Below are 26,842 nucleotides of genomic sequence, written 5' to 3'. Positions count from 1 at the left end.
ACTTAACCCCATTTGCCTTGCAAAAACCAAAAAAAAAAAAAAAAAGAATGGTGAGATAAGGGAGAAGTATAGGTTGGCATGTTTTAATGAAAACCTAGTTTTATAGTTCAAAGGATAGCAGGAGAGCCAAAAATGATTTTAACCCTTACTATTTGAAATATGGATAAGCTTTCCCATAGGAACTCAGACTGAGTAACCTTTCACAGATCATCTCATCCCCCCTCCCACTTGAAATCCTTCCTACATTAAGAAATATCTTAGTACATCAGATTATGTATGGAGTTTAATTTTTGCTCTGTCATATTAATTAGGCTTGAAGTTATGACTTTCCCAAATTATTTGTGAAGAAAGTTCTTAGTGAACAGCAAAACACTACTTAAATGTGAACTATTATTTTATAGAAATTGTAATTACAGAAGAGATCCTAAGAAGTCAGGTAGGATGACACTTGTCATGTCAGACAGATGAGAATCTGTATGGTAAAAGTTCTCTAAATAAGAGACACCAAAATTTAACAATTTTTAATTGGATCCAAAGCTACTATTTCTCTTGGAAATATTTAACATTTAAAAATAGCTTTAGTAACAACGCTATGACAACTTATCTTTTCCTATTTAAAAATATGAAATCACTATCACAATTAATAATATTGCCACATGTTCTCTAATTGATAAATGGTCATAGGAAATGGATAGTTTTCAGATAAAGAAAGTAAACTATCTACAGTCATATGAAAAATACTCTAAAACACTATTGATTAGAAAAATACAAATTAAAACAATTCTAAAACACCACCTCACACCTATCAAATTGGCTAAGATGACAGAAAAGGAAAATGATGAATGTTGGAGATGTGGGAAAATTGGGACACAAATGCATTATGAGTGGAGTTGTGAGCTAATGCAACCATTCTGGAGAGTAATTCGGTACTATGCCCAAAGGGAAATCAAACTGTGCATACCCTTTGATCCATTGATATCACTACTAGATCTGTATCACAAGTAGATTGTGAAAAATGAAAAATGATTTATGTGTACAAAAATATTTATAGCAGTTCTTTTTGGTGGTAAAGAATTAGAAATTGAGGGGATGCCCATCAGTTGGAGAAGGGCTGAACAAGTTGTGATTATGAATGTAACAGAAAAATTTTATGCTAGAAGAAATAAAGAGTAGGCAGATTTTAGAAAAACCTTGAAAGACCTACATGAACTGATGCTGAATGAAGTGAGCAGAACTAGAATACTGTACATGGTAACAGTAACATTGTACAATGATCAGCTATGATAGACTTATCTCTTCTTATCAATACAATGATCCAAGACAATCATTAGGTTTGGAAATTTCTGACCACAACCAAAAGATGTGCTATGTAGTCTTAATGTAGATCTAAACATGCTATTTTCATCTTTTTTTCATGCTTTTCCATTTTTGTCTGTTTCTTTTTCACAAAAATAACTAATATAGAAATATGTTTAACATGATTGCACTTGCATAACCTATATTAGATTGCTTGCCATGTTGTGGAAGGGAGGAGAAAGAAAACTTTGGAACTCAAGATCTTATAAAAAATGAATGTTGAAAACTATCTTTACATGTAATTGGAAAAATAAAATAGTTTCCAAAAAAAATGGTATATTTTAATTGGTTCATTCATTTTTTACTCTCATCTTTAGGTTAATTTATATATGTATTATTTCAGTTAGGAAGAAATGTAAGCAAATAAGTGCTAGGAATTAATAATTTGACTTTCTAAGAGTAAAGGTTAAAATTTATTGAACCATGATAGTTCTTTTAAAAATGTACAAACATGAAAGAGTGGGAAGGAACTAATAAGACACCATTGATATCATATAATAAATGAAAGTTATGGTCATGTTGACCCATACTGTTAGAGTACACCATCTTCTAAGGTAAAAAGAAAATAAATTGCCACATTTAATTTTTATCCATAGTTCTAACTGAAAGAGTTATTTTTGAAAACAAGATTAATAAAAACATTAAAAGAACTATGAAAGAAGGCACACAATTAAAGATGTGCTGCCATTCTTAATCAATTTAAATTATAAATGTTCTCTTTGAATAATATTTCTTTTTAATCACGGAAATGACAATTCTTCACAAACCAGACCTCCTCTATAATCACCAAACATACAAAACAAATGAAGATAATACCAAATCTATAAGAAATAATTCGTGTTTTCTGTTTTTAAATTTTCAATTTCATATCTCCAAGAATTTAAAAGGGCACCTGGACCCTCTATTACTACAACTAACTCTTCATTAGTGGACTGAATAGCACTTTTGAAATTGGAATATTTTGTGACTGTGTCTCTTAATTGTGGTCAGTGATATCCTGGGAAAACTCCAGAAAAGGATGTGGAACAATACAATAAAACAATGTCTAATAAAAGTAGAAGCAGGGAATGTTTTTCTAGACAGAGAATTGTTGCTTAGTGAAAGTTATTTATTTCAATGAGAATTTTTTAATAAGAATTTGAAGGAAAAGTAAATGGCCATATATGTTTACACTTAGAATAACATCTTTACTTTCTTCACAGATCCATCTAAAGGCTGACAATGAATCAATTACATGAATATATGTAACCAAGGCAGCTTGATCCATATAATTCACATCAGATATTCAGAAACAAAATTTTTGAAGATAGTCCTCATTTTGCTAAACTAGTAAATTTCTGCCTAAAATGGATTTGCATTTTGCCAAACAAATGTAGATTAATTAAAAATAATTGTTAATATTTAGTCTATTTAATCATGAACAACATTTTGGGAACCATGTGTGAGTCTTAAGATAAAACTGAGGAGACAATCTCAAAAACAGCTTAGAAAATAAAAGACAAAAATAAGAAGTCAACTGGAAAGAACCAAAAAAGTGGGATGCTATCTGGTTCTTTATTTTGAGAAATAAGCAATATGAAATAATGTATTTCTATGATCTCTTTGATATGAGTAATTCTTCCTTTTGTGCAAAAGATAGCCCATCTATATTTTTACAATTTGGACAATTGTCATTATATATAGGGATAAGTTCATTTTTTTCACAAGTTACAAAGACAGATGCAAGTTACCTAAAAGGCAATGGAGAGGCTTATGATAGGTCTTTGTAGGCATTGACCTAATACCAAGAAATAATTGTACAGGAAAGGAAGTCATCAGAGATGTGTGACTAGAAAAGGTGAGTCCTTTAGTTATTTAAGAGGGAAGTGTAGTTAGTAAATACCTTACATGCCCTACTACAATCTATGTAATGTCAAGTAAATCAAGGGAAGTTGATCATTAAATTACATAGACTTCCTTTGGAGGTTTTATGGGAGAACATGGACAAAAGTCATATATGGTGAAAAGGTGGAATGATTGTGATGTGATGGTAGGAACACATTCACTGTGATGAGATTACAGATTCATATACAATTATTATTATTATCCTTAATATTGTATTTATTCATTACATCATTATAGACTATCATTTATACAATGATTATTAAGTATAGAAAACATGGATTTATTATTCCTTAGCATATAATAATACACATTCTTATGTTACTAAATTCATTAAATACTTAATAGAACTAAAAATTATCAACCACATGAATATTTTCATCTAGTTCCAATACATTATATTACATAAGGCATATGTCTGTACAAATATGTTGATGCACATAAGCATATAAAGCCATGATCATTAGATTATCTTTACAGAAGAAGAACACTGTCTCATCATCATGAACTGTATCTTTGGGGAAGAGGACCACTGTCTTATCAGCATCCTTGCCTGGAGGATGGGGCAGTCACCTGCTATTCCAGAAGTGCCAACATTTGGACCTTTGAAATTGCTGCAACCTCTGGACAGGTTAAATGAGTATTTTACATTTTCTTTTATTTTTCCCATCTTTTGGCTTGGTTTGATGGAATCTTGGTGTTTAAAAGAGGTGTTAGTTTCCATTTGTCCAATTTTAATTTTGGGGTTTTATTTTCTTCAGTTAGTTTTTGTGTTTCCTTTACCAGTTAGTTAATTTTACTTGTAAAGGAGTAGTTTTCCTTTTCCAGTTGGTTAATTTTACTTTTTTAAAAAATGTATGTTTTATGTTGCACTTTTTTTTGCAAGGCAATAGGATTAAGTGACTTGCCCAAGGTCACACAACTAGGTAATTATTAAATGTCTGAGGTCAGATTTGACTCCACTGCTGGTGCTCTATCCACTGTACCACCTAGCTGCCCCTGGTTAATTTTACTTTTAAAGGAGCTGTTTTCTTTTTCCATTTGGTAAGTTTTACTTTTTTAAAGGTATTATTTTCTTCGATCAAATTTTCGTAATTCTCCTGCATGAGTTTCTTTTCTTTTCTCAATTTTTTCCCTTTCTCTCTTCTTTGGTTTTACAAATCCTTTTTGAGCTTTTCTAAGAGCTCAAGGATTTGAAGTCAATTCAAAATCTCCTTTGAGACTTCACATGCAAACATTTTGTTACTGTTTCCCTTCTCTGAGATGGCATTTTTATTTTCCCTATCAAAATAGTAGCTTTCTATGGCTAAAGCTCTGGGTTTTGTTTGTCTCTCTGTGTGTGTGTGTGTGTGTGTGTGTGTGTGTGTGTGTGTGTGTGTGTGTGTGGTTGTTGTTGCTCATTTTGAAAGTTGAGTTTTGCTTGTGGGACAGAGAGGGTGAAGAGCCAGGGTTTTTACTCTGGGACGGGGTTCTAGTTTCTGTTTTTTTGCTCTGGCATCTCAAGTTCTTCTGTTTGCTACCTGTGTTAGACTAGCCCTACTCAATCCTGCCTGTGTACCAGCATTCTTGGGTCAAACTTTGTCTTCCTAGCTGGTCTTGGGACCCTCACTGTTGGCCTACTGAGCCAAGACCTGAACTACACTGTGGCTAAGAGCCTTCTGTTGACCTCCCAGATCTACCACCTACACTAGGCTGCACTTCCCTTTTATCCACATGAGACAGATTTTTCCTGAAGTTCCTCCAAGATATCTTGAACTGAAGGATATGCAGAGACAATTTACAGATGAGGAAATCAAAGCAATCCATGGTCATATGAAAAATTGCTCAAAATTATTACTGATCAGAGAAATACAAATTAAAGTATCTCTGAGGTACCACCTCATACCTCTCAGACCAGCCAATATGACCAGAAAAGACAATGATCAATGTTGGAAGACATGTGGGAAATCCAGGACACTAATGTGTTGTTGGTGGAGCTGTGAACTGATCCAGTCTTTCTGAAGAGCAATTTGGAATTATGCCCAAAGGGCAATTAAAATGTACATACCCTTTGATCCAAGAGATCATGAAAAAAGAGTAAAAACATCACTTGTACAAAAATATTCATAGCAGCCTTGTTTGTGGTGGTAAAGAACTGGAAACCGGGGAATGGGGAATGTCTGAACAAATTGTGGTACATGTTCTTTATGGAACATTATTGTTCTGTTACAAACCAGGAGGGATGGGAATTCAGAGAAGCCTGGAGGGATTTGCATGAACTGATGCTGAGCGAGATGAATAGAACCAGAAAAACGTGGTACACCCTAACAGCAACATGGGGTTGATGATCAGTCTTAATGGACTTGTTCATTTCATCAGTGCAACAATCAGGGACAATTTTAGGGTATTGGCAATGGAGAATACCATCTCTATCCAAAGAAAGAATTGTGGAGTTTAAACAAAGACCAAAGACCTTTAATTTAAATAAAAACATTATCTTATTATATAGTTTTGCTATCTCTTATATTTTATTTTTTCCTTAAGGATATGATTTATCTCTCAATAAATTCAATTTAGATCAATATATATATATATATATATATATATATATATATAAGAATGGAAACAAAATTAAGACTATCAGACTGCCTTCTGTGGGAGGGTGGGGGGGAGGGAAACAAGATTGGGGGAAAATGGTAAAATTCAAAAAACAATGAAAAAGATATCTTGAACTGAAAAGTTGTATCACTCTGATTTTTGTTGGGTTCTGTCACAGAGAGGGTCTGTTTAGAGGATTCAATTTAAAGTTATTTCTGGGAAAGGTACAGGAGCTTCCTAGCTTCCAGTTACCATCCTAGCTCTGTCCAAGAAGTCCTCCATGAGGTGTTAAACAGCAAGATCCAATAATCAAAGGTGTGGGTAGATTCATTCTAAGTCTCACTCAACAATTCTAGTTGAAAGACTGATTTGGTTCAGGCAGAAGATTAAAAGAATTTGATCTGATGCTTGTAGGGTGTAGCCCAATTTCCCCAGGCAGAAACCTTTGAAAGTTTTCAAAGAAGGAGTTAATTCTTAATTAAAACATTACAAAGAAACATTTAGGACTCTTTCTAATAGTCTCAGATCACAAAACCAAATTTATTTTTTTCCATTACCAATATTTATTTGACACTAAGTTTATGATATAGATTTCTGACAGTTCATCCTGAAAGGTGAATGAACAAGACTGCCAGATGCTTATCTAACCTTACTTATAATAGGAAACTAAAACTGCAAAACAGTTTTAGGACGGTGTGTTCCTGTTGCCGATGGTATCTGGGGTAACCAGATAAGCATAGGAATTTGGGGGCCACTGAAAGACGAATGAATTTGCATGCTTTCTCTGGGATGTGAAAATTGTTCAGGATTTTATTATGAAATATAGCTAAGAAAAGAGGCTAAAGAAACTTTTCCTCCTGAAGAGTCAACAAGTACTTAAGACAGAAAGAATAACAAAAGGCTCCCCATGGTTGTTTGGATAATAGGGAGATAAGGAAAGACAGTCAGAGAGAGAGAAAGTGCTGACAGGACCAGAGAGGGAGAGGGCTGGCCCCAAATGGAAGTCCAGTTCAGGTTTTATAGCCTTGGCCCTTATCTGGGCACTGAGGGCAAAAGGGGAAATCCCTCCCCCCCATTTGACCAAAACCAGGTGGAGGGTTGAAGACTGGGGTTTGGAAAGAAGGAGATAGTATACAAATTTTACATTAAGCAATTGAAACAATAGGAGTCTATTTATATCTCAAGAGCAAAGACCTATCCACACCTTTAACAAGATTCCCTGATTGTAACAGCATTTAGAGGTTACAGATTTTGTTTTTGCTACATTCATAATTCTCTACATCATTCCAATGGTGAAAGATTGAATAGAATATTTTTTTTAATTTCTAAGATTTGATAAAATCAAATCACCGTATTTTAACATGAGCATGGGGCTTGATCTTGAAGAGTTAAAATATTGGCATCCCATTCAGTTGTCAATCTGATATTAAAAGGCAGCTTTCAATGTGACTTTAAGCTATTAACAGATTTAGTAAGATTTTTTAGTAAGATTATCTTTCATAGAGGAGGACATTTTAATGGATCTTTGTTGTGCCAACTTCACAGAAAAAATGTATTTTTAATAATGTGCTTATATAAGTTTTTTAACAATTGATCAATAATCCAAAATAAGGAAAGATAACTTTTCTTATAACATTTATAATGTAATGAATTATCAAATTAATATTAGGCATTATCTTTATATGTAATATTAATAAAATAATTGAGATAATGGCTTACAAATAGCTAACAAATATAATAAATTCTAGGAAGGGTACATTTCACTTAAAATGAGACCATAATAAATTCAGTTACATATCTGTATCTCTTTTCCAAATAGTATCATACAGAATCTCAATTTATAATTTCAATTATTTAGTATTTTACTTTACAACGGGGCTATCTATTCTATGTATTTTTTATAATGGGATTCACCATTTTCAACCAACCCACAACAAAAGATTTCAAGTGATATTAATCTATTGCAATTATTACACTAAGGAACATCTTGCCTATGAAATTTCTCTTCACTCTATAAATGTCTGTGCTTCACATACTATTGTTAAACTGATGTCTTATTACAACAGCACTTTACCAACTTCATCTAATCTGTTAGGACTTGTTAAATTTCTACTTGATAACTTACCAATGGAAAGATTAGTTATTCAACTATAAAACCAGTGAAGGGAATAAGGGGTGAAGGGAACCCCTAGAGAAAGGCTGGGATCTTGGAGTCTGGAACCCCACCCCCAACAACTATCTTTGAGATTCATAGTCCTTACAACTCTTTCCTGTTGCATTATTTCTCTTTATGGGGAAGCCTTAAAACCTTTTCATTTCTAAGATTCCCTTTTTATAACAGTGGAAACACTTTTGAAAAGTGCAAGGTGGTTTATATATAAGTTCCAACATAGCCTTTCTAATGATCTGTATACTAACTCTTTTTTTTTTTTAGTTTTTTTCAAGGCAATGAGGTTCAGTGGCTTGCCCAAGGCCACTCGGCTAGGTAATTATTAAGTGTCTGAGGCAGAATTTGAACTCAGGTACTCCTGACTCCAGGGCTGGTGCTCTATCCACTGTGCCACCTAGCTGCCCCTATACTAACTCTTTTAAGAATGATTTGGGCTGAAGCAGATTGGATAACATATTGGCCCCTTTTCACAATTCCCTTTCCTTTGTAGACTTAAAGAATAATTCCCTTAATCTTCTCTATGATCATTCCTTGGCAACCTGGGCATCTCTTCTGGAAATACTTTTGTATTTTAGGCAAGGATTGATGAACAAAGTGGGTGCAAATGATCTGGGCATCTCTCAGAATAGAGTTTGGTCTCCCATATAATTTATCACTTTTGCATAGCCTATCTTAAAAATGAGTTGGATTCTTATGCTCCTTTTCTCCTGTCTACTGAAACCTATTCCAGTTTGCTAGGAAAGTTACACAAATATTCATACTTTCAAATAAAAATTATTTGACCTCTTGTAATTGTGATCATCAGAATTATTGGGGTCTCATTGTGGATCTTTTAAAGACCAATTGGGGATTCTTTTATTGGGGCTAACCAATTAGCTTCTTTATGACTATGTGTCTTTCACTTGGAGAGAACAAAGTCACCATTAAATCAGCTACATCTTTTCAATCATTAAAATGATCTATAATTGCTCCTGGATTCTCTTCAGACCTATGGGCATTATTTCTCCAGGTGGAGAGATAAGAGGAAGAAAAAGGTTTGTATCATCTAATAAAAATCGCATTAGCCTGATTAGACAAAGGGAAGAAATTTTTAGTAAATCTTTCAATTTAAATTAAATTTAGCTGAAATTCCTTCCCAACAGGCCACAGGGCTTAGGATAAATGAGAGGCTATCAATTAATCTCAGTTGAGACTAAAATTAAAGGTTTAGGGCAAAAGAACAGTTTGCTACTTTCTGGAGGTCTGAATCTGTTATAAAAATAAATAGGAGTCTCATAAGTTGCAACAGCATTTCTAAGTTTGAAATATACACCTATTTAAAAGTTATTCTTAAATTCCTACTTCATTTTAATTTGCAAAACTCCTAAGCATATAATTAAAATTTCTAGCATTTCCTTAGAAGCTCACTTTTCTTTTGACAGCAAGATTACCTTTTCCTCTTCTAGCCATGAAATTGTGAACCTGTTTTTCTGTCAAGTTTTTATTCTTATCTCCCTTAATTTTTTTTGAGAGGGGTTACTTGCCCAAAGTCACACTTCTAAGTAATTATTACTAGATTTGTACTCAGGTCTTCCTGATTACAGGGCTGGTGCTCTATCAACTGCACTACCTAGCTGCCCCTATCTTCCTTAATTTTAAAGAGTGTTAATTCAATCTTTGGGGGTGAGCTAGATGGTACAGTAGTTAGAGCACTGACCTTGGAGTCAGAAGGACAGGAGTTCAAATTCAGCCTCAGACACTAGAAACTTACCAGTTGTGTGACACTGGGCAAGTCACTTAACTCTGATTTCCTCGCTTCCAGGGCCATCTCCAGTTGTCCTGAGTCATATCTGACCACTGGACCCAGATGGCTCCCGAGGAGAATATGAGGCTGGGCAACCCCCCTCTACTCAAATCCAGTGCACATCCTTGTCTTGGCACCTCCCCTGATGTCATGATCTTCTTTGAGAATAAAGGACAAACATCATGATCAATCCATTCTTTACATTTCCAAACCTGACCAGTTCAGGGAAGTAAAGGGGGAAAAAAGATCTTTTTTAAAAGCTCAGAACCTAGCAGGGTGGTTAATAAGACCAGAGAATCTTCTAGCCCAAGAAACTCAGAAGATCAGAAGGAAAGGTCTGTCTCACTAAGGTAAAAGCAGAACACAGTCCAGGACAGGAGGCATCCCAGCAAAAGATAACAGATTAATAATGGACAGAGAAATAGAAAACAGTCATAGATGTATGATAGAGGTTTTAGGAAAAGGCTAGTTTGATTTAAACATAGATGAAATGACAAAAAATGACAAAAACAGAGTTTAAACGTTCATTATCCCAATCTCTTTGCTGAAGCAGGCTTTGAAAAAACAACATCAATAAATATAGAAGGACTGTTAGGTGGCACAATGGATAGAGCAGAATGGAGTCAGGTCTAAAGTCAGGATCTGAGTTCAAATGTGATCTCAGACACTTAATACTTACTAGCTGTGTAGACCTGGGCAAATCAACCCCAACTGCCTCAAAAACAACAACAAAACAAACAAAACTAAACAAACAAGACTGATAGACTAGATTTTACTCTCAGATTGAATTAGCATCTGTCTTCAGTCACATATACAAACCAACACTTAATATGCCTTAGAAAAAACAAAATTTGGCTATGGCTTCCTTAAAAAATAATTTAGAGTGCACACACAAAAAAATCTCATTTTCTAAGTAAAATTCTGGGATATATGTGTTTTTTGTATGTGTGTGTGTGTGTGTGTGTGTGTGTGTGTGTGTTATGTATTTGTGTGTGTTCTTGACATAGCCTGAGAGACTCTATTTTGGTTTTCATTTTTTTCTTTTGAGATTCCAATTGGCCTAATCCTTCCCAGAAGAGAAATATTTTAGATTCAGCCTCTTTATCAATTTTGAATTTTTACTTAAAACTTTATATATATCTATATATCTATATATATCTATATCTATATCTATATCTATATCTATATCTATATCTATATCTATATCTATATATATTTTAGGTTTTTTCCAAGGCAAATGGGGTTAAGTGGTTTGCCCAAGGCCACACAGCTGGGTCATTATTAAGTGTCTGAGACCAAAATTGAACCCAGGTACTCCTGACTCAAGGGCTGGTGCTTTATCCTGCGCCACCTAGCTGCCCCTCAATTTTGAATTTTTTTAAAAAAATATTTTCTTGATGGGATGAAAGTTTAGACTCTTTCCCTCTTAATTACTTCTAATGATTACTAGTTAAATGAGTCCCATTAAGGGTGTTTGATTTTTGATCCTTTCTTATCAAGGGACATTTTTAAGTAGCTAATTTTATATCTATCAAATGGATCCTGTTGGGGCCAGCAGTATCAGGGATGAGATTTTATATCAGATTTTGCCAATGATTGCCAATGTTCCAAAAACTTGAAAGTATCTAAACCATACTAGAAAGCTATGACTGACTTCAGTTCTTTTTTTTTTTTTTGAGAGGGGAGTGGTCAGTTAAGTTGATCCCAAATTGATTGTCCTTTTTTAATGTTTTTTTTTCCAATTATATGTAATGACAATTTTTTAGCATTCATGTTTACAAAATTTTAAGTTTTAGTTTTTTCTCTTTTCTCCTCCCCTCTTTCTTGTGTTGCAGAGGGGTTCAGAACTTTCTGCTGGGTTACTGGGTTGCTTCCTATCCTGTACCCTTTTTACCTTAGTGAGACAGATCTTCTGACCTTCTGAGTTTTTTGGACTAGAAGATTGCTTATATATAATCTTTTTTGGTGGGTCTGCAATTACAGAATTCGTTTGGGGTGGAGGCACTATTTAGTTTGGAGGTGAATATGGGAAAGTTCAGGTGATTTCCTGTTTATTCTACCATATTGGCTCCTGGAAGAGCATTTTTGTGTTTGTTTCTGTTTGACCAGTTCTCAGTTAAAAAGACCACTCAACTGAAAAAAAAGATGGGAATACAGATTCAAGAGAGATTAGGCACTTACCAGTCTAGTGAGGGATGGGGCTTGGGGACTAGACCTGTGCTGGTATTAGGTCATCTAGAAGCTCAGTTCCTAGACTAGGGGAGACATAACCTTTAATGAATCCCACCACTACCACTGTTTAATGTTAAATTCTGAAATAAATCAAAGTCATGAGTTGAGGAACCAAGTATCTTTAATCGAGAAAACAGGATAACAGACCTGCTAGTCTGGAGGATGTTCCATCAGCAAATTCAGAGGAATAGGTTTTTATACTTTTAGGAGAAAAAGGGAAGGAGAAAGTATAAAGTAGCAAGACCTGGTTTTGAGACCCCAGTCACTTGGCAATCCAGGGAAGGAAAACCATTTTGGCTGTTTCACCTTTCATGCCATGAATCCCAATGGAATGATGAAAGGGCATTAGAAGCTGAGATCTGTCTCAAGTTAGGGTTCTTTATAAGGTAAAATCTCAGGGTGATTTATAACCTAAGCAAGAGTAAATATCTTATGAGTTGGTATGTAACTGAAATATATTGGAATTCTGGCATTATTAAAATCAATTAAGGAAATGGCAAAGAAACATTACATTTGGCATTAACAATTTTTTGTCTTGTTACATTAATAATTTTTCATAAGAGTCTGAAAGTATCTATTGTACCACTATGCTGATTGCCTCTAAGTATAAAAATTTTCACAGAATTAAAAGAAAGCATAAATAAATTTTTTATGCCTTCAAGCAAAATTTTAAAATCAGAAGTAGCAATAATGATTTTAGGAAAGACATTTAAAAAAGCAAGGAAAGAAATCATATTACACTCAAAGATACCAAAGAAAATGAAATGTTGTAAGTACTTAGCATTCTTTCTAAGATGACATAGAATTTCAGTCCTTAAAGGAAAACTTAATCAAAATAGAAATAGATGGCAAAACTTGAGGTCATCAATCATGCCTTTCAGACTTGGAAAATTATCAAAGGTGGGGAAGAAAGAACTCAAGGATCTGAAGAAATTTAAGAAAGTAAGGCATGATAGCTATTTGGAAATGACTGAATGAGAATTTGATATATATATATGTATGTATATATACATATATATATATACATACATGCATATACATGTATTTGTCTTTCTGTGGAGGCTTTATAAAAATGACCATCTGCTAGGTCATTAAAAAAACTCAAGAACAAATATAGAAAATAAAATGTTGAATGACACAAAAAATAATAATTCTTATCCATAAAGGGCATTTAAGGAAAGGGTCCAAACTTACAATAAATATAATCTGAAAGAATATGTTGGTCATAGAATTGATCATAGAATCAATGGATAATTTAATCAAAGAACCAACAGTGAGACAACATGCAAAATCTTAAGGGATATGTCTAAAGCAGTCATTAGGGAAAAATGTCTTCATTGTAGAGGAATATATTATTATTTATTAATATTTTATGTGATTATGTGGTTATGAAATTGTCTAATTTAAAGCTTATGGTAAAGATCAGATTGACCATATCTGCAACAAATGTTTAGATTTCCCACTTAGATCTTGCTTTGCGTCCATTCAAAACATGTGAGGGGACCTAGGGTATAGTGCAATCCAACCTAATCAAGAGTAAATATCCTATGAGTTGGCATATATTGAAATACAGTGAAATTCTCACATTATTAGGATCATTTAAGGAAATGGCAAGTAACATTACATTTGGCATTAATTTTTGTCATGTTTTGGGTTCCCCAAATTTGAACGTTTATATTTATCTGATCATACACATCTTAAACTGCCCTACTATGTGACCCCCATATCAGGAAAATGTCCCTGGCCTGAACTCTATATAATATAATCTCACAAAGACTTTGAAAGGAAAAACACCTTTCAATTCTCTCTTTTGCCAAGTGATGTAATACTTTCTAAAACTATTTCAAGTTTTGTGGTTTATTCTCTACCTACATTCACCATAACAAAGCATTTTCATAATCAAAAGAGAGAAAGAACATATCAATGAATTGAGCATGCAACTAAAATCTACTAGAAATTCAATAAAATAAAACAAAACCTTAACACAAATATAATTATGAAACACAATGAAAAAATCTAATGTTTGCAAAAACATTGATTAATTGATTAAAAGAAACTAGAATCTTTTATATGTGTTATATATACACATATATATGTGGTTAACTTTATGAAACACAATGAAGAACATTTTTAATAAATAAAGGAAACTTTTGCTGTTTAGTCATATCTGACTATGACCCTGTGTACTCTTCTATGCACTACTACCTTCCAAAGTCTGATAAAGCAATAAATGAAACCATTAGAAACTAATGTGTTGTAACAGTATGATTACAAAACTGATAAATTAAATAAAATGGATAAATATTTAGGAAAACTATAAAATCCTTAGATGAACAGAATAAGAAATAGAGAATTTTAATATTCCAACATCAGAAAAATAATTGAAAAAAGCAGTACTCCTAAATAAAAGAAACTGAGGACTAGACAGATTTACCATTGCTGAAACATATTAGAAAATTCTTTTTTAGTTCAATTGAAAATATTATGAAATGCATATTACTTTAGTATGAAAAAAATCCTTTCTTAGTATGTTATAAGTTAAAGAAATAAAAGACCTTTTTTTTAAAAAAAAGAAATGTATTGATCCTTGAAACCAAATGTTATAAAGCATACTAATTGTCTTCTTATCTTCTTCATCTCCTGCAGAACTGGGTTATCATTCACCCTTCTTCATTCAGAAAGAGGGAGATATTGATTATAGAGATGAGACCATTTCCATCCTTAAAAAGGATGGTTTAGGAAGCAATATCCAAGAAGGCTTAGATAATAGATTAATGTTTAATTAAACAAATTTGTTTCTGAAAGATACATATGTAAAATTCAGAGTACATTAATAGTTGTCTGCAGCATCAGTTAGTACTAATCAAACACTGAAAGAACAGTTAATTAGAATATTAAACAAATTCTTTACAAAAAAACCCCAGAAAACAGATATCTTGCTAGAATCATTCTATAATGTGAATTTTGTCTTCATGTCTATATCAGGGAGAGATAAAATTAGATCAATTTTTATAATAAGTATTGATGCAACATATTGCATTTATTGTTCAGTCATTTTAGTCATGTCAAACTCTTCATAAGTATATTTGGGGTTTTCTTGCTAAAGATACTGGAGTGTTTTTTCTCTTGCTCCTTTTTCACATGAGAAAACTAAAGCCAGTAGGCTTAATTGACTTACCCAGCTAATAAAGAAAAATAGTAAATATGGCTAGAAATTGTTTGGGGTCAGATTTGAACTCAGGAAGCTGAGTCTTCCTAATGCCAGATTGTGCCACCTACCTGCCCCAACAGATTAAAATGATTATACACCATGATTGATTTGGATATTAATCAATATTTAGAAAGCTATGAATAGCAAAAAAAAGACACAATCATATCAATAGATATAAAAAAGTTTTTAAAAGAAATGCAGCAGTCATTTGCCTTAAAAACATAGAAAGCATAAAAAATAAATGGAACCTTAATTTGGAAAAATAGTTGCTTATGGTAAAGGTGGAAAAAAAGAGCTAGCATTCTCTGTAATGGAAAAGTACTAAAGACTTTTTAAGTAAGACTAGACCTAAAGCAAGTTATTCTACTATTATTTGATATAGCTCTATCTGCTACTGTTAGAGGACTTTTAGTGAATAGAAAGATGAACTTGGAAGAAGAAAAACCTTAGTTTGAATCTTGCCTCATATAACTACTATTAGTATGATCCTGGGGAAATTATTCTTTCTCTTCGCTTCATTTTCCTTATTTTTAAAGTGGGGATAATAATAAGACATATCATAGGGTTGTTGAAAAGATCCAATGATCTTTTAAAAGTATCTTATAAATTTTAAAGTACTGTGTATTAGTCTAGAAATATCTCTAACACTAAAACAAGAAAAAGAAATTGAAAACTTAAGAAGAAACATAATTATATCTTCCTACTGATATGTAGTTTACTACTATTTAACTATAAAATCCACAAAAATAATTTGCCTTTTTTGCATATTGTCAAAAAAGAAACAAAAAAGAAAAATAAATTTAATTAATATTTACATATACATCCATGTACACATATATGTATATATGTATTTTTCCTATGTGTTATCTATGTATTTTCCTATTTGTTCATCTATGGGTGTGTATGTATGTTTGTGTGTATATGTATGTTTGTATGTGTGTAATAGGGACTTTGGACCATTCATAGAATATCTGACATGTAAGCATCCTAAAGTAGAAGTTGAGTGGGCACTTCCAGATCTCCTAAAATGGAGACTTCCCCACCCCCAACACATGCATGAGTGTAACCTCCTTTGATTGTCTGAATAACCATAAAATGCTTTCTTTAAAATTAGTGAGACTGAGACACCCTTCCTGGGTTAAGTCATTTTTTTTCAGACTCAGGATCCCTACTGATGTTGGGTATCATGATCTAAAGCAGTAAGAGGAGCAGGACACTAAAATAGCCCAATTCTAGATTTTGGAGGGAATAGATTTGGAAAGAAAGAAATGAACTTCAGAGTGTGAAAAATCTATTAGGACAAGACAGGATCCCTCCCCATATCCATCTTTTGAGATTGTTTTATGTTGTGGTAGGGGTTTGTTTGGGGAAGTTTTATATTTGGGAGACAAAAATTGATGCCACTCCCCCTTCTCTGCCCAGAGGAAAGAATAGAAAATTGTAAAGTCAGTCCATTAAGTTGTTTCAGGGAATGCCTATATCTTGGATCTGCATTGCAGATGGTCAATGAGCTGAGTGCAGAACTAAATAGGAAGAGGAAAGGGGTCTGGATGGCATCCAGGAAACTGCGGTGCTCTCAACTGAAGTATTAATTGCCACAAAACCCCATCTCTTTAACCTCCTTATCCAAGAGCCGTTCAATGGTTGAGGATCATGGAATCTAATCTCAGTACAATCATAAACTAAAGGGCAAGTGGAAAGACAAATGATAAGATCAAGTAGTCTGTCACACACCACTAGTCATGAGTGACTTGTGAGAAAGAAGTGACATAAAAGTCATCATCCCAAAGAGGCAGGATCACAAAATGAGGTGGGCAGTCTCCTCTGTGCAAAGGAGAAATAACAAATGGGCATCTACAGTAGTGGACTGGCATGATCAGATCAGAGTCTGCCGGGCTCTTCTCATAGACAACACTCCATCTTTGGACTCTGTTACTAGGCCTAGGAAGCTCTCTTTTGTTACCTCCATATGTTGACTTTCCTGGTTTCCTTCAAGACTCAACTCCAATCTCCCATTCTGTAGTAGGCATTTTCCAGTCCCCCCATGATTCTACTTCTAAGATAATCTTTAATTTATATAGTATATAATAACTATCTTAATGTCCCCCCCATTAGAATTTGTGGTTTGTCTTTTTTTCTTTTTGCCTTTCCCCCTTTGTGGCTTAGCCTTACTTGAAACATATTTGTTGATTGAATAATGATAAGATTTAGAGCTCTTAACTATCTATCATGGCCCTCAGTCAATTTAGTTTTGCCAGAAGTGAGCAGATTTAAACATTTTACTTTTAATGAAAGGTTAAGGGAAGGAATAGTCATGATTGCTGTGCTGCCACAGAATGCCAAGTATATGGGGAAAATATAGTTCAGATGTATGACTTGTACATGATGTTCTTGGAACCTCTCCTATGTCAATCTGTTCATGGCCAATCTGATAACTTAGTGCAATTAGCAAATGAATATTTATATGTACTGCCACAGTCAGTCCATATGTGCACAATATTGCAATTTCACTAATACTATTAAGTATCCCCATCATTATGTGTTGAAACAGAAATTATATCTCCTTACAAAGTATTCTCACAAGAGAATATCCTTTATTCAAAGCTCAAGTAAGACTGCTTCATGGCCCAGACCTTTTCTGAAATAGCTTCTGCCAACATAAAGTAATCTTTCTTTCTATACCACTTAAAAGACTAATTTGCAGGCTATTTGATGTCCCAGAGTTATCATCTACATATTCAAAAGAATTAGTCAGTGAGTATTTTGTATATAAAAAATTGAAGAGTGTAAGTGCATGTGTCTTACTACTACAATGAAAGAACACAAACTTCCAGCAAAATGGATATTTTTAATGTTTGGTGAAAATTGACCCTCTGATTACACTGCTAGGAGTATACTCCGGTGATAAAATATCTAGAGCTGGAAAAGACTGAAGATCACCTAGTCCATTGCTATTATTTTACAAGTGAGGAAACTTGAGATCCAAGGATGGTAAATATTTTCACAAGATCACACAGTGTGATTGTCAGACAGAACTTGAATTCAGATACTCTGACTCCAGAGTCAGAGGTCTACTCATAGCACAATCCTGGGAGGTCAGAGACTGAAAGAATGGTTCAGTATTGGCTCAGTAGAATAAAGAAACTGAGTAGTTACATTTATTTAGCAATGAATGTAATTGCAGAAGCAAACCAGGACTCAAGTAGCCCAGAAGCTCTGTGTCTACTGAGTTAATATATAATTTGGAGGGAGGAAAACACAGGAAAAACAGGATTGAAACACCTGGGCTTTTTTTTTTAATTAGTGGAGTGTATTGAGAGACACTAAGGTGAGAGGAAGAGAGGTAGTCTTATTCACACTTAGGAGTGTGAATAATATTAAGATTTTTTTTTTTTTTTTAGGTTTTTGCAAGGCAATGGGGTTAAGTGTCTTGCCCAAGGTCACACAGCTAAGTAATTATTAAGTGTCTGAGACCAGATTTGAACCCAGGTACTCCTGACTCCAGGGAGGGTGCTTTATCCACTGCGCCACCTAGCCACCCCATGAATAATATTAAGATTTCTACAAAATCAGGTGACTTAAAGAAAGTGAAACTTAGCTTCCAAATTGGTGAATAAAGGCAAAATGGAATCACTAATGCTGTTTGAATTTAACAATAATATATACCAAAATGTTTATAGCAACACATTTTGTGGTAGCAAAGAACTAGAAAATGAAGTAGATAGATGTCCATTAAATGAGGAACTAGCTCCAGAGAAGAGTAGAGAAAATTCTTATTTCCCTTCTCAGCATAGCTGAGAGGTTAAACTCTCTCCCTCTCCCTCTCCCTCTCCCTCTCCCCTCTCCCTCTCCCTCTCCCTCTCCCTCTCCCTCTCCCTCTCCCTCTCCCTCTCCCTCTCCCTCTCCCTCTCCCTCTCCTCTCCCTCTCCCTCTCCCCCTCCCCCTCCCTCTCCCTCTCCCCCTCCCCCTCCCCTCCCTCTCCCTCTCCCCCTCCCCCTCCCCCTCCCCCTCCCCCTCCCCCTCCCCCTCCCCCTCCCCCTCTCCCTGTCTCCTGTAAATCTTTTTTTGGTAAGTAGAATCAGCTGAAATTTAGATGATTCCAATTTTGTTGGCAATATCCCTTCTTCTCTCCATTAGGCCAGATCATTGTGTTGACCTTGGCCACATCAATAATATCCTACAGCTTTTTTTTACAGTCTGCTTGATCTGATTCTTCTTGGTCTTTACATCTATGATAAAGATGAGGGTGTTATAGTCCTCATTCTTTTTCATAGATTCAGTGGTCAAGAGAAACTTAATGAAGGCATAGTGACCAAGCTTGCTTTTCCTAGAGACACTTTTCTGAGTATATGTAGAAGGCCAGCCCCAGGGAATGATATTCACATACACTTGGTGATCTTCATCAAAGGTATGAATGGATTATTGCTCATTGTATGGATCCATTGGCTCACCAGTGAACTCTGACCTAGGATAATCTGTGGCTCTAGGATGGTTGTAAAAGGTTTCTTTGATAGAAAAGCATGCATTTTTCTAAGAACAAATATTGTAAATTTACCCAGGAACTTGTAAAACTGGGTCTCCTTTAATTGGTCATTCCTGAGATAAGTTTTTGCTATAAAAAGTCTGAGTTTCTAAAAATAAAGTTGGTAATTTTCACTTCCCAACCTTTCGTGTTTGGATATGTTTGTCTACTCAACCTGACTCATGTCCAGACCCACACCAGAGCTATTGTGGGCGAAAAGTATATCTGGAGTAAATGTCTTGGACCACTAGAAAGTGGGGGTGGCTGTGCACACCTTTACACACTATTTTCTTGGCCTTCAAAGTCTTGACTTAGTTTCTATCTTGGGGGTATGCAACTGCTTCCTTCTTTGTCTTCAGTGCTATCTTGGGGAATCTCTCCCTTTTTAAAAATAATTTGTTACAAGCCAGGTTTACCAGGTAGAGGGGAAGGAAGGATATATTTGTAAATGAATGCAATCTAAAACAAAAAGATAGCAATAATTTCTAATGGAATATCTATAACCATGCAAAGAAACAGCAAGTATAGTTTCATTGTGTTATGGAGAATAGATATTGAGGAGAGATCAAAATAATTTGATTTCCTCTCCAACTTTTATTTTCCAGAAAAAATATCAGTTTGTTTCATTTCAATCTAAATACCCAAGGGAGAAGGAAAAATTAAAGATTAGATTGACCTAATATTGTTAAAGTATCTTTATCAAACTTGATATTCATTCCACATTACAGAAATATAATAATGTATAATTCCTATTACTACCCAATATAAATAAAAACCTTTATACCCAAACACAACTAAGGCTAGTTGAAAAGGATATTGGTGCCATTAATATATAATTACTTTGTTTTTACAACACAAACCTTGTTAATAATGCAAAGAGCCTTGAAATATAAAATTCTAAAACTCTTAAGAAGAACCTTGAAGAGAAGGTATTTTATGTAACAATATTTTCCATGTCACAAAAGTTTCAAGAGAGAAAGAATGGATTTTTTCTTGTCTTTCTATATCATAGTAGATCTCTGATGGAATGGATGAATGAATCATTTAAAAAGCATTTATTAAGCTATATATCATGTGACAAGTACTATGTTAAGTACTGGAGTTACAAATAGAAAAGTGAGAGTTTCTCCTCTGAAGGAACTCATGATCTAATAGGGAAGACAACACATAAAAGAGGGTCCAACTGCATGAAGGATGGAAAGTAGAGTAGCAGCAGAGCAAATAGGTCCTCAAGGAACATCCACAGGTCAGGTGACAATTCCTGGGGTCTAAAAATTATGATGGCAAGATATAACATGGTTCAGTGGTCCTCTATCTTTCCTGAAAGAGTTTAGTTGGTCATTCAATCTATCCTGACCATTCAATCTGCTTGAGTAATCTTAGCTCCTGTAAAGTATTGGTTTGATGAGTTTTAATGCACAATCCCTGGGAAAGTTTAACTGCTCCATGGGCTAATTTTGGAGATAACTTGTACACCTAATATTCTCAAGGACAAAGATTCTTCCCAAAGTTGTAGAAGGAAAAGAAACTAATTTTTTTTTTATTGTGCTGCTATACCCCATCCTTGAGAAAGGGTAATCATGAATAAGATTAATTAAAAATAAACTCTCAGTGCCTAAATGTCTATTGCACAAAAGAATGATGCCAATGTCTATGAAAAAGTAGAACTGTGTGTGCAGTTGTTTTAGCAATAGTTCAAATAAATATGGCATTTTCCATTGAAAATGATAAATTTGTCATTCACAACCAAGATCATTTGCTTAGCTTGACATCCTTATTGTTCTCATCATGACCAGACTGAATTTAACTGAACATTTCTAGTTCAGAACCATCTCATAAACTACACCAATTAGGAAAGTATCATGCAACGTGCTCTCAGCTTTGCTGGAAACCTAAGTTATATCTAGATTTTCCAAGTCTGACAAGGAAATTTTTTTATCTAAATATTTTTTCCAATTGCATATAGAGATAGTTTTCAATATTCACTTTTTGTAAAATTTTCTCCCTTCCTCTCTCTTCTCTTCTCCCTTCCTAAGACAGCAAGTAATCTGATAAAGGTTAGACATGCACAATCATATTAAACATATTTCCTTATTAGTCATGTTATGAAAGAAGAATCAGAACAAAAGGGAAAAACCATGAGAAAGAAAAAACAAAAAACAAATTTGAAAAAAGTGAAAATAATATGCTTTGATTTGCATTTAGATTCTCTGGATATGAATGGCATTTTCCACCACAAATTTTTTATAAATGTCTTTGATCACTGTTTTGCTGAGTGGAGCTAAGTCTATCATATTTGATCATCACATAATGTTGCTGTTATTGTGTACATTATTGTATTGCTTCTGCTCATCTCACTTAACAGAAGTTTATATCTTTTCAAGTTTTTCTGAAAGTGCAAAGTCACTTTAAATAATTTGCTTTTAAAATTTAAGATACAGGGGCACCTAGGGGGTGCAGTATATAGAACACCAGACCTGGAGTCAGGAGTACCTGAGTTCAAATCTATACTCAGGTACTTAATAATTACCTAGCTGTGTGACGGTGGACAAGTCACTTAACCCCACTGCCGTGTCAAAAAAAAAAGTAAAATCTAAGATACAATCAGGGTGACTAAGGAAACCATATATCAAAAAATCCTTTGCCCACAACTCTTTGCTTGGAGTAGTTGGTTGGACATGGTTAACCTCTGGAAAAAGAAGACAGTGGTGAGGACTCTCCTGAGTCCTCTGAGTAAGCAGAAAAAAGAGCAATGGGAAGTACTCGAAGAGTCACTTTTTTAACTAAATCAAATACCTCAGGACCAGATTTCTCAGCCATTATCCAAAGAAACAACCCCTATGAAGATGCAACCTGGAAACTGCTTCCTGTAGTAGGAAGACTAAAATTAAGGAAAATTAATCTTAGTATAGACATTAACATAAAAAATGATGGTGAATTTGCTTAAACACTATCTCTCCCACCTACCTCATTATCTACCTCTATCTTACTATGAGGCATTGGACTTCCTTTCTTACTTATCTATTATTTCATACATTGTCTCAAACCTCATTACCACTGAACTTTATCATTATTGGTGGACATGATACCTTATTTCTTTCCCCCCCCCCTTCCTTCCTTCCTCCCTCCCTTCCTTCCTTCCTTCCTTCCTTCCTTCCTTCCTCCCTCCCTTCCCTCCTCCCTCCCTTCCCTCCTTCCCTCCTCCCTCCCTCCCTAACTTCCTTCCTTCCTTCCTTCCTTCCTTCCTTCCTTCCTTCCTCCCTTCCCTCCTTCCCTCCTCCCTCCCTCCCTAACTTCCTTCTTTCCTTCCTTCCTCCCTTCCTTCCTTCCTTCCTTCCTTCCTGCCTTCCTGCCTTCCTGCCTTCCTGCCTTCCTCCCTTCCTTCTTTCCTTCCTCCCTTCCTCCCTTCTTTCCTTCCTTCCTCCCTCCCTTCCCTCCTTCCCTCCTCCCTCCCTAACTTCCTTCCTTCCTTTGTTCCTTTGTTCCTCCCTCTCTCCCTTCCCTCCTTCCCTCCTTCTCTCCTCCCTCCCTTCCTAACTTCCTTCCTTCCTTCCTTCCTTCCTTCCTTCCTTCCTTCCTTCCTTCCTTCCTTCCCTCCTCCCTCCCTCCCTAACTTCCTTCTTTCCTTCCTTCCTCCCTTCCTTCCTCCCTTCCTTCCTTCCTGCCTTCCTGCCTTCCTGCCTTCCTCCCTTCCTTCTTTCCTTCCTCCCTTCCTCCCTTCTTTCCTTCCTTCCTCCCTCCCTTCCCTCCTTCCCTCCTCCCTCCCTTCCTAACTTCCTTCCTTTGTTCCTTTGTTCCTCCCTCTCTCCCTTCCCTCCTTCCCTCCTTCTCTCCTCCCTCCCTTCCTAACTTCCTTCCTCCTTCCCTTCCCTCCTTCTCTCCTCCCTCCCTTCCTTCCTTCCTTCCTTCCTTCCTCCCTTCCTTCCTTCCTTCCTTCCTCCTTCCCTCCCTCCCTCCCCTCCTTCCCTCCTTCTCTCCTCCCTCTCTTCTTAACTTCCTTCCTCCCTCCCTTCCCTCCTTCCCTCCTCCCTCCCTTCCTAACTTCCTTCCTTCCTTCCTCCCTTCCTCCTTCCCTCCTTCTCTCCTCCCTCCCTTCCTAACTTCCTTCCTTCCTTCCTCCCTTCCTCCTTCCCTCCTTCTCTCCTCCCTCCCTTCCTAACTTCCTTCCTTCCTCCCTTCCTCCCTCCCTCCCTCTTTGCTTTCTTCCTTCCTCTATCTCCCCTTCTTCCTTCCTATCTCTTTCACATCCAAGTTTTCTAAAATAATTTTCTAATCATTCATTTGTTTTATGATTTTATAATAAATTATTTATAGTTATTTTCTCATAACTAAAATTATGGTTTAATAAATAGCTATAAGTATGTTTTGGACTCAACTTTCTCCCAGAACTACTGAAAAAAGTAAAATGAAATAGTTATCATTTATTTTGCATGGTTGTGAGGTTATGCTAAAGAACAATGAAAGAATATATAAAGGCAAGAAGTAGAGAAAAAATAAATAAAGAGGAGATAGCAATAGTAATGATAGATTTAACATTTAAAATTTACAAAATAGTTCCCCACACTAACCCTTGTCAGGAAAGTAGTACAGATATTTTCATCTCTAATTTACAGCTGAAAAAACTGAAGGCAGAGTAGGCAAGCAATTTGACCAAGATTGCTCGGTTGGCGAGTGTCAAAGTGTTTAGGACTCAGAACTCTGTTTTTTTCCTGATTTGAGTGCCATTGCAAAACAAAAAAAATCCTTCTAGAAATAGATTCAAATTACCCTGGAGGCAATTCACAAATTGGAACAATCAGTGTGTAAAAAATCAGAATTCAGCATTCTTGGTAGTGGACTTTCCGTATTTTATTCCAAGGATGAGAATATTTATGCTTACTATAGAAATCTTGGATGTTAGACTATTATGATACCTTTAAAATATTAGGTACAATAAGCACAGTAGGATCTTGTATCCTCTCTGTCTTTCAGTCAACAATGTGAGTACAAAGATGTGGTCTGTTATAAAAAGTTTTCCTGTTCTTTATATGTCCATCAATGATATCCTCAAAGTGTGAGTAGATGATTCTTAAATGAATTTTATAAAAATGGGAAAGTAACAATACACATCCATTGTTATTAATATTATTTTGAATACCTTTCTATTGAAATAAATAAATAGAAATCATTGATTCAGATAATGCCATAACTGGAAGCAACCTTAGGGTTAATCTTGCCTTCCCTCTATTCCTCCTTTACCCTTTTCCATTTTACAGGTAAAAAACTGAAGACCAAAGAGACTGTATCTTCCCAAGATCAAACAGTTGATAATAGTGGAGTGGGTACAAAAACTCAGATCTCTTGACTCCTAATCTAGTGGTCTTTCCACTATATGACATTTTCCCAGAAATTAAAAAATAGGTTTGGAAACAGTCCAACAAATTCCTAGGAGGGCAGTGTCATAGAAACACTTATTATAAAGATTTTCAGACCAATCTACATCATTAATGTAAGAGGGCTTAAAAATCATACAATACAAGCAAGTAATATTTTGTTGTTCTGGGTCATGTTAACCTTCTTGAAAATAGAGCAAAGTACTCTTTATCATCATTTGCTTTAGAGTTTGTGTCTATTTCAGCTTGAGGTTTTGTCTAGAGCCTCTATATGAAGAATTGGTGAAATGCTTAATTTGTTTATGCAAGGTCAGAATAACCCAGAGGTCTTGAAGTATTATAGAACAAGTAAAGTTTGAAGTGGTTCAGGGTTGTATATAACTGTGCAAAAGAGAAGTCATTTTTTGCCACACTGAGGAAGGTCACAGAATTATTAACTCTTTAAGTACATTTTACTACTATCACTCAGAACTTTCATATGATACTAAAATGAATAGACATCATTTTGAAAATTTATTTCAGAGTATTTAAAAAATATATATATAGTGTCAGACTATAATATAGTATTACTGGATCTTTGATATCAGTTTCAAATATTGTAAGCAAATTTGAAGCAAGAAATGAATTTCCCATTATGAAATTAGCATTTCACTGTTTCCAGTCAAAGCAATCAGCATATGTCTTGGTGAAAAGCAAGTTACTGGCTTGAAAATTAAATCAATCTTATATTAAGCTTTATAGAAGGGGAATAGTAACTCTAGTAAAAAATATGATTTATATATATATATACTTTTAATTAAACACAAATCTTTAATATTATAAAAACAAACAAACTTATTTTACTTATAAATATTTTAGTAGTGGCATAATAGAGCATTTTTATACATGGTTTCACTTTTCCTATATTGTTCATCTGTATTACCTATCATCATGCCAAGATAAACATAAGCACATACATATATGAATATATATTTATATGTTTATGCATAGACATATGGAATGATAACCTGATATCAAAGCCTGGGATCAAAACCAGAAGATGAACATTCAGAGCAACTGTAAAGGATCTGAGGTAAATCTATTATTTTAGGCAACCTTTCTCAAGGTATAGAATGTTATTTGTGAGCATATAAGCATTTAAAAAATCTAATCAAGGATTTTCTTATCACTGTAGAGCTTTACCTGGTGAACCCACCCCCACACTCTATATGACTAAGAAGGAGGGAATTGGTTGAGAGAGGGACTGGGTCTCTTTTTTCCTGAGGAACCCCCATGTAAGACTTTAAAGTTGGAGAAACTGACATCCTACAACTTTGGAAAAAAATCGCAGAAGCTGACTCAACCCAATCAGAGAAAGAAATGTTAAGGGATAAAATTGGGTCAGGAGCAAGCATGTGTGACTAAATTGGATGGACATGAAGGAAAAGAATTGTAAAGTGCTTACCTCAGTTACTGGAACATAATAAACACTATATAAATTTTAGTTGTTATTGTTGTTACTGTGTTGTCCCGAAAAATTCAACTGTAATTGCTCTCTCTTTGGTATGCAATTCTTTTTTTTTAAAAGAAACTTTTGCACAATTGCATGTAACAATAATTAATGATAGAAAAGAAATAGTTAATAACTGTATATTTATAAAAATATGAAATACTCAGGTTAACAGAAAAATAACCAATTTCAAGAGTTCAATCTCAGAATATGAAATAGAACAATCCATAAATAAATCTGGAATGATAA

The 26,842-nt window shown here is 34.7% G+C and overlaps 1 long non-coding RNA gene across 4 annotated transcripts in view; it reads left to right on the top strand.

Annotated features, from left to right (window-relative positions):
• Positions 1-26,587, top strand: part of LOC141520341 (uncharacterized) — a 55,541-nt gene extending 28,954 nt beyond the window's left edge. For 2 of the 4 annotated variants that reach the window (XR_012477588.1, XR_012477595.1), the window contains 3 exons: positions 3,718-3,868; positions 26,095-26,176; positions 26,279-26,587. This is a non-coding gene — a long non-coding RNA (uncharacterized LOC141520341). Of the gene's footprint in view, positions 1-2,558; positions 2,755-3,704; positions 3,869-26,094; positions 26,177-26,278 lie in introns of those variants that run through there. The other 2 variants (XR_012477590.1, XR_012477592.1) reach the window with 2 other exon arrangements.
• Positions 26,588-26,842: the final 255 nt, after the last annotated feature.

Source organism: Macrotis lagotis, chromosome 1 (assembly GCF_037893015.1).
Source record: "Macrotis lagotis isolate mMagLag1 chromosome 1, bilby.v1.9.chrom.fasta, whole genome shotgun sequence".
NCBI classification, from domain to species: Eukaryota; Metazoa; Chordata; class Mammalia; order Peramelemorphia; family Peramelidae; genus Macrotis; species Macrotis lagotis.
This window is presented reverse-complemented; position numbering and strand designations above follow the sequence as displayed.